This window comes from Dipteris shenzhenensis, chromosome 13 (genome assembly GCF_047967505.1).
Source record: "Dipteris shenzhenensis isolate YYH24624 ecotype China chromosome 13, Dip_SZ_1.0, whole genome shotgun sequence".
Taxonomy (NCBI): domain Eukaryota; kingdom Viridiplantae; phylum Streptophyta; class Polypodiopsida; order Gleicheniales; family Dipteridaceae; genus Dipteris; species Dipteris shenzhenensis.
In genome coordinates this window covers 47,339,279-47,348,277 of record NC_141608.1, presented here as the reverse complement: position 1 = coordinate 47,348,277, position 8,999 = coordinate 47,339,279, and positions in this window count along the sequence as shown.

Below are 8,999 nucleotides of genomic sequence, written 5' to 3'. Positions count from 1 at the left end.
AGAAGGTTCAGGTTTGTTCTCCACCATGCCATCACTTGGGGGGCCTTGTCTTGGATTTTTGGCGATGGAAACTTCATCGTTGCTCGTTGCCCACCATCTTCGGGGTATAACCATGGTAAGCTACGATTTAAGTTCAAGTTCCAAGTTCAAGTTCATGTCCTTGCTACGGGTCTGAGGGTAACTATGGTTGGTTAGGATTAAGTTCAAGTTTGGGACTCATAATTTTTGCATGTGGTGCTTCTTCATCCAGAGCAGGAATAAAAAACAAAAACAAAGTGAATCCCAAACGTTGAGCAAATTTATTGATACGATTGTGCCATCCTTGTTTGAAATTTGCTCAAAATTTCTCAGCCTTAAAAGACTTGCCATTGAGCTTTACCTCATCACATCACCTTTCACCTTTCTGACTCTAATCATTGGTTCCCTTGCGATCTCTCACAACCCTTTCCAACCTCAGCTATGTTAGACGAACAATTTTGCAAGACCAAAACAAATAGGCAACATCCTTTCTACTCGTGTAAAAAAACAGCTTCCAATTAGAAACTTTTTGAGAAATTACAATCATTTGTCACACAACTTAAATTTAGGCATCTCCTTATAGCTCCACCAACTTACAATTTAGCCATAGAAATATGTTCACATTTTTGCAGTATAAAAGTTGTTGTCTTCAAAGCACATACTATTTCTATTCCTAATCGCTCTTGCACCTAAAATCTATTAATTAATATCATTAGTGCCGGCTTTGTCGCAATTAACCTAAGTATACCTTCCAATCAATTACCAACATGGTATCAGAGCACTTTGATCCTCCTTGAGCCCACTTGTGCTACATCATCATCTTCTTCTCCATCTTCTTCTTCTTTATCTTCACCATTTCTTCCCAAATCTTGCTAAAGCTTGTTTTCCTTCAGTTCTCTGCCATTCTCCAAGCCCTTCCTGTTGGAGATATCCCTCGTTTGGGCGAACTTCCACCTGCAAGCAATTGAAAAAAAAACGTCTCTACTGGTTGCCATTCTCCAAATAGCGCATTTTTTCGTCATTATTCTTTTGCAAAATACTCCCTGCCTGCTGCACCATTGCTCGAGCCCTCTTAGGAGTAGATGGGCGACCTCAAGACGAACATTTTGAGTCACTTTGCAGCCCATTTGGTTCAGTAACGAAGGAGAAAATGTCAAAACACAGGTTCAGCCTGCAGCAACTCCCCCGGGCAATACCGCACGCCATTTCGCCCAACCTCTGTGCTGGATCCTCTTTGGTATATGAGCTTTCTTTTGCTTTAGAAAGCCCTCTTTTCTTTGCTTTGAAGAGTGAGATACAAGCCCTCCAAGTTCAGGCCTCTGTTTTGGACAGTTTTGACAAGATTGTGAGTGTGATGCTACATTAGATGCTACTTTACGATTTCTGAGGTTTTAAAGTTTTGAAAAGCATCAATACAACTGTGGCTACAACTTTCTTTTAAGTTGCTCTACCTGGATTTGCTTGGAATACTTTCATTTACTCACCTCTATGAAGCATGCAAGTGAAAACATCATTGATTTGTAGTATGGATTTTGGTTGCAAGCCTTTGCTACTCTAAATGCTTGTATTTTGAAGCTCTTCAACTCTTTCTAGCCTTGTAAGAGAGTAGACACTGCCCATTCTAGGTTAGACCCTCTCATGGCTATCATCTTGAATATGGATAAGTTCAATGGTAAGGGCTTTCATACATGGCAGATGAAGGTTAAATTTGCATTGATGAGGGAAAACCTCTGGGGGCTTGTCAAACCGGCTTCAACCTCTTCTTCAATTTACAAGATATTTATGAGTGTTGACTGTGGTGAGGAAGGCGACTTGTAAGCATTAATGATCGTGAAGCGCAAATGCTGACTAGTTTCAAAAATTGTTAACAAGCACTCACTTTTTGTTGGCAATGTATTCTTGCATCTGCAATTCTACATTTCCTTTGTAACATGTTGCAATGCCCACCCCATTGTTGTTTTGTAGGCTTGTGAAATTCAGCAACGAGAGTGATTCATTATTTTTGGAATGAAGTTCTTGGAGACATAATATAGTGGCACCCATGAGGCTTTTGTCACTAACAATGTCTTTGTAATGGGAAGGTAATGCTCTTGTGTTAAGAGATTGCAATTTCAATTGTGTGTTTGCTTCGTGGGAGAAGTTTATTTGTTGTGAAACCCATTGCTGAAGTGATCTCAATAATTCTATCACTTTAACAACATTTTTGTCGATTTTGATGTGTTTCAGTTGGATTGGGTTAATGAGAAAAAGGTTTTCAAGATTGCGTACACATGAAAGTGTTGTGTATGTAAGACCATGTTCCTTGATGCTAGAGAGGAGAAAGCCTATGGCATCATTGCTCTTGCCTTAGGAGATGACTATATCTCTGACTTAGAGTCTCCTTTAGAAGCTTGGTAGAAGCTTGACATTATTTTTGGTGCTAGCTCTCACATCTCAAAATTGTCACTTAAGATTGCTTTCTTTGAATTGAAGATGGTTAGTGGCACTCCTTTGGCTACCCATGTCAATTACATGCGGAGTCTCATGACTCAACTTGCTTCTATCAACTCTCCTATCGCTACAGATGATGCAATGGCAGTGTTTCTCAAGAGTATGCCTGAAGATTATGATCATGTTGCTACGACTTTGACAAATCTTCCTAATCCTAATCTTGAAGGTCTTATCTCTGCTCTTCAAGAAGAAGAAAGGCACATGGAACTCCGAAAAGGCAATGACACAACCTATGCCATAAAAATCCAGAAGGGCAAGTTTTCACCTTGCAATCATTGTGGGAAGACTAATCACCTCTCAAGAGACTGCTTCAAGATCAATCCATGCAAACACTGTGGCAAAAACAATCATCATGAAAAGTTTTGCAGAGCAAAAAAGGAAGCAACTTCAAAGTTAGAAACTGCCAATCTACTTTCAGTTGATGTGCCTCCACAAGATGAGGCATCCTATGAAGATAATGCTTTTTGAATCATCTCCATATATGCTCCAGATCTCCCTTTTTTATGTTGAGTCAAGGTACTCAGCCTGGATAGTCCTCCAAAATGAATGAAATAAACTATTGTGTGTTTTGTAAACACCTCTGGTCACCATATGATGTAGGCCATGTGTATGTGTTTTTTCTCCATGGAACCTCCTGCAGACATTGTGTGCATGTACATGCAGGGGAGATAACCATTGGAAGGTCTTTTTTATCCCTTTTGTTTACTTCACTCCTTGGGAACCCCTTGCTAGCATGAGAACCTAGCCATAGATTTATCCTTGACCACCATGAGATGGCATGAGAAACTATGAGACTAGATGTATCCTTGACATAGCCTGAGGCATTCCCTTGAGGGGGGGTATGATGGGATATCTCAAGGTGTATGCCCCAGGCACACCTTGGTTTCTATGTGTGTGTGCTAGAGGCACAGTTAGGTGCCCATAAGCACTGTTAGGTGGTGGTAGAAGCCACATAGGATGATTGCGAGAGTCTAGGAGCAGATTGAGGAGATGATTGTGGAGCTTAGAGGTCATCAGTGATGCCAATGATCATGTAAGAGGTGCCTACTTAAGGACCTCACCTTTCTTCATTCCATAAGCAAGAATTCTTAGTTTGTGTTCACTCCATGCTTTCCTTTCAGTTTACCAACAAACCAAACCACCCTCTTTAGGCAACACAAAGGAGACGGGACCTCACAAGCTAGTTTGGAAACCCTAGTAAGCATATTGAAAAAATAAACATGCAAAAAATTCGTAGCACAATGAAGTAGGCAAAAGCGTAAGGCATGGAGAAGGACCTCTAGTGGTGCGTGCACGGGTGCTTGCACGCATGTGTGCACCTGCACACGTGCATATGGGCATTGAAGTCTTGTGGTTGTGATTGTAGATATGATCATGGATGGGGTTACAAATCTGGCTGTCACTAGCAATGGTTGAAGCTATTGAAAATGTATCACATTGCAAGAGGTACATAGAATCTTGGTGTGTTAAACCTCCATGGACTAGGTAAATATCTAGTAGCTATTAAATTTCAATCAAAGGAAAAAAAGCCTTAGCTTGTCACATAAAAAAAGACACTTTTTAACTTTTATAATTTTTATTGTTGAAAAGCCAGTGTGAAGAATACTTTCTTAGATTGTAACTCTGGGGTTCTTAGACAATGGATAGATCTTTGAATTCAAACATCTCAAGTAGGATCGTAGAGATTCAACAAGGCTTGTAACTTCGAACAAGGTACTCAAGGTTTAGTTCAAACAAGAAATTCGTAATCTTCTCTCTTTTAGTATGTTGAATTGCAACCTCCCTACTCTTCTTCTAGCAAAACATAATGAGCTATATGTCAAATTGCTAAGGGAATATACTTTTTTACAAAGTTTATCTAGAAAGAGGTGCACATCAAGTGACAAACTCTTGAATGTGGAGCACAAAGGCTCAAAATATTGTCAAAAATGGTCAATTTACTTTACTTGGATATTGTGGCTGATCCAAGTACATTGGGATGTGCAAAAGAATGTATTGCCACAAATGCATGAAGAACTCAAAAGTTGCTCTTAGAGGATTTTGAGGCACAACTAGAAATTGTTTGCTTATTATTTTCTGAAGACAATTTCACAATTCTCAAAGTGATTCAGAAGCTACAAAAGCAAAATTAGAGTGGTTGCACAGTTTATACCTAGAAAATTAGAAAGAGTACAAAAAAATGAGAGAAGATTCAACAAGGTAAAAGACTATAAAGACATCAAAGAACTTGCTTCAAAAGGTGATTCTAAGGTATGAGGTAGTTGCTTCAAAAGGGGTTTTTGAAGTACCTTAAAGTATGATATTCTAGTATCCTAAAGAAAAACATCTAAAATTAAAAACTATTATGTTTCATAGGTTTTGGGCTCTCACTAAGGGATATGAGAATGAAGTAAATAATGACACTAAAGTCCCTCTTCAAGAGCTTATTTTAGCTCAGTGCATTCTCAATGTTATCATAAATCCCGAGGAAAAAAAAAAAGGTTTTAGGAAACAACACTATACAAGATCTTTCGAAGTCATTTACATCAATTACCTCTTTTCTACACGCGATATGTGACACATTAGTAAAGTATGATATGTAGCGATTGTGAAGTCATTATAGGTGTTATAACATAAAGGTGCACACTAATTAAACTGTTTTGTACGTGACCTTGCTTGAATACTACTTGAAATGAAAGGAATGTACTATTTGAACAAAGTGAAATGTACAAATGAGATAGTTATGGAAATCATCTGGGAAAATTATACATATAAGACTTTACAAACAAAAGGGAAGACTAAATATGTACTTGACTTTGGGATAATTCAAAGAGCAATGATAAAGTAACATAAGGTGACTACTCAAGGTAAGTTGAAGTCATCATTACTCACTATATAAAAGGCCATTTGTTTACATTTGGATATTTATAAGCATGGAATATAACGTCAATTATCTTTGATAAAAGATTGTCAGGGTGGCATAGTTCTTATTAATAGAACCTCAATGCTAATATTGAAGAAAAGGATCTTGCTCACATCAGTGTAACATTCAAAGAATTACACTTGGTAACTTTTTTTTTCAATCTCAAAGAAGACCACAATGTTTTAAATTTGGTATTTCCAAACTCTAGTATATTTGAATTATAAAGATGAAATCCTCAGTTAAAATTTGTATGTTGCTGACGAAGGGGAAATTTCTTCCAAGTGGCAGTGTGCTATAGATTTGATGACCGTAAAAGTCCTAAATAAAGGGGAAAATGGCCTAGATTCACAATATTAGTGTACCTTTTGCATGATTGAGGAGATTACACCTCAACAAATACCAAAACTAAGCATGGTGAGCACTCATTTCACACACTACATGGTGTGATTTTAAATCATGTACTTTTAGATTTGATGAGATTGTGCATTTTACAATATAAAGCATACTATTTTGGAATATGACGAGATTCTCCACCTTCATTTTTAGATATGAGAAATTTCTCTATTTGGCCATACTCTATAAATTAACATGGAATTCTTCCTATTTGGACCATGTAAGCATTGGAAACATCACCGTGCATTGTATTGAAGTTGTATTATTGAGAATTCAATGCATGGAATAGAAAAAGAGGAAGTAATTGGCTTGCAATGTTTGTCACATGGTTGAACCAAGAAAGCAATATAATTGCAAATTTGATGGATGAAGAGAGAAATTCCCAACTAGCGAATGAGGAGACCTGATCAAGGAAGATGTAGATCAACACACTAGTGGGTGTGGATTGAGTGGAATAAAGGTAAACACAAAAAAATTGTCCTTACCATAATTTCAATTGCATTATTAAAGAACTGTACTCTTGATGAGTTATACATTGCATATATATCTAGGTATGGAAATAAAGAAGAGTTCAACATTTCTTACATTTTATTCTATGCTTTCAACTCATTTGGCTTCTAACAACACTCTTTCTCTTGCTGTCATTCTTACAAATAAATAAAGCAGATGAACTTGCATCTATGGATACACATGCTACATGCATAAATTGAGTAGTATGTTTGCATAAACATAGCAATGCTCTTGTGCATCCCTCAACCAATCCTAGAGCTTGAAGTGCAAACTCTTGGGGAATAAACCCTTTGGGAATTTTGTTAAAGAAGCCTTGACATTGCAACTTGGAAGCAAAGAGTGTATGATTTTCTCATTTGAAAAGGGAAGGCTATTTGAGCCAAAACCTTCACTAATGACATGTGAACACACTTAAAAAGAAAAATGGAGCCAAGGGTGATTCTTTTATGTCCACTCCAAAAATGTAGGTGAGAAGTATCCACCTTGTCAAGGTTCCATAAAAATAACATTTCAAAAAGACACGTTACATAGATTCACAAGCCTATTTCACTATTTCCTTGGAGTTCCCAAGCTAAAGATACATTATCAGATTGCATTCTTTAAAAATCAAACATTGCTTTTATAAGAGGTTAAATGACATGATGGTATTTCTTTTGTCTCTTGAAGGGCTATCCTATCTTTCCCTTCTTTTAACTCTCAAGGTCAAGGAGTTGAGGATATTCCATATTTTATCATCTAAAATTGTGTTCCTTTTCTCAAGAAATGTTTTCCATTGAAACAATTTGATTGCAAACTTGTCATAGGAGGAATTTTCAGAGTGTGGCATTGGGACATTGGTAAAGAAATGTATTGAGGGAAAAATCTTACAAACTAAGTATTATTTTACAAATGGAGGCAAGCTGTTTTGAGGCAAAACAGATTGAGTTCCTTAGGAGCTCTAACTCTTCAAAAGTTGAATAGTCAAGACAAGTAGTTCCATAAATATAGGCACATGGGTCCTATCTCATAAAGATAACAAATGATATACTTGACTAAACGAAGCTAGCATTCAAGCATACCTTAAAATGTATCAAAATAAGAATTTTAAAAGTTGGAATAAAAAGGTTCTTGAGCTTGGTTCAAAAGACTAAATATACATATTGTCCACCTTGACACTATGCTATGTGATCAAGAAGGAAAATGTCAATTTAAAAGAAGGTCTCTCATGCATATGGAAAATGATTTAGAATTGTCTCTAGATGATTAAAAAATTATTGCAATCAATGAAGTCTATTATAAACAAAATATCCATGAGAAGAAGTTCAAAAAAATCCATTTGCTTTAAGGATTTAGATAATCCAAGAATACAAATCACTTGTGAGTGGCCCTTTACGATATCAAAATTGTGAGGCAATTATAAATACAAATATTTCCTCTCTATAAAGTTGGTGATTTTCTTCATAATCTTGATGGCGTTAAACCTAGTGGGATTTTCTCTTGTAGCTATTGTGGGTAGATTTGTTTGACATGTTGCTGCAAATGTTTATGGTGGAGTTGGTGCTATTTGAGAAGCCCACATCTTCTCTACATCTTTGGCCATACCATCGCTCTTCTCTCTCTCTCTCTCTCTCTCTCTCTCTCTCTCTCTCTCTCTCTCTCTCTCTCTCTCTCTCTCTCTCTCTCTCTCCCCCCTCCCTCCCTCCCTCCCTCCCTCCCTCCCTCTCTCTCTCTTTCTCTCTCTCTCTCTCTCTCTCTCTCTCTCTCTCTAGTTAGACCAACCAAGATCTCATGCTAACAAGGCCACATCTCGTCCTTACTCCAAGAATTAAGTCTACTCTTTTTTATTGATCAACTACAACTACTTGAATCCTCTCTCTCTCTCTCTCTCTCTCTCTCTCTCTCTCTCTCTAAAGAAGGGGTCTTGGATTTTGTGAATATTAAGTGACCTTTCTTGTTCTTGTGCAATATGGAGAGTATACATGTATATTTATCTAGTTCATTGGTGAACGTTATCACATTTGTTCATGAATTTTGGGAACGAAAATTATATTCATGAATAAAATGTTAATAAAATCCCACTCTACACACCTAAAACTGTGACTTTCTCACCAAAACATTTTTCCAGTTGTGAGCACCAAATAACCATAGATTTCAAGTTTTTTTGTAAGCCTCTTTGAAAGAGCCACATATTTCAAGTTGGATAAGCCTCGAGTTGTGAGCACCACCTAATATATCCATCCTAAATTCTATATTTTCAGGTTAGAACATAAAAAAAGATGTTGTAATGCACCTACCTGTGCAATGCAATTTAAGAGTAGGTGTTAAGAATGGGGTGTAAATTCCACCATAGAATAAGGTATAGAGAGGACCCTTAAAGGGGACATTAGAAAACCCTAACTTTAATCCTAAGGGTCAGTTGTGTATAGGACTATTTGGTCTTCATTTTCCAATAGAGTTGTACGTTCTAGATTTGTATGGTGTACTCTCCTTCTCACTCTCTCCCTCTATTCAATTTCACGTCTATCTTCTTCTCTTGTAATTTAAGAAGTGTCACATAATTGGTTTGCACATAAATCCTATGAAATATGAATGTTTTTTACACAAGGCACCTCGGTCAAGCATGTGATTTCATCCATGGCATGTTCTTGAATCCAAGAAAATATATGGTAATCCTCACCATGGAGCCATCGTGGATTCCTTGGGCACT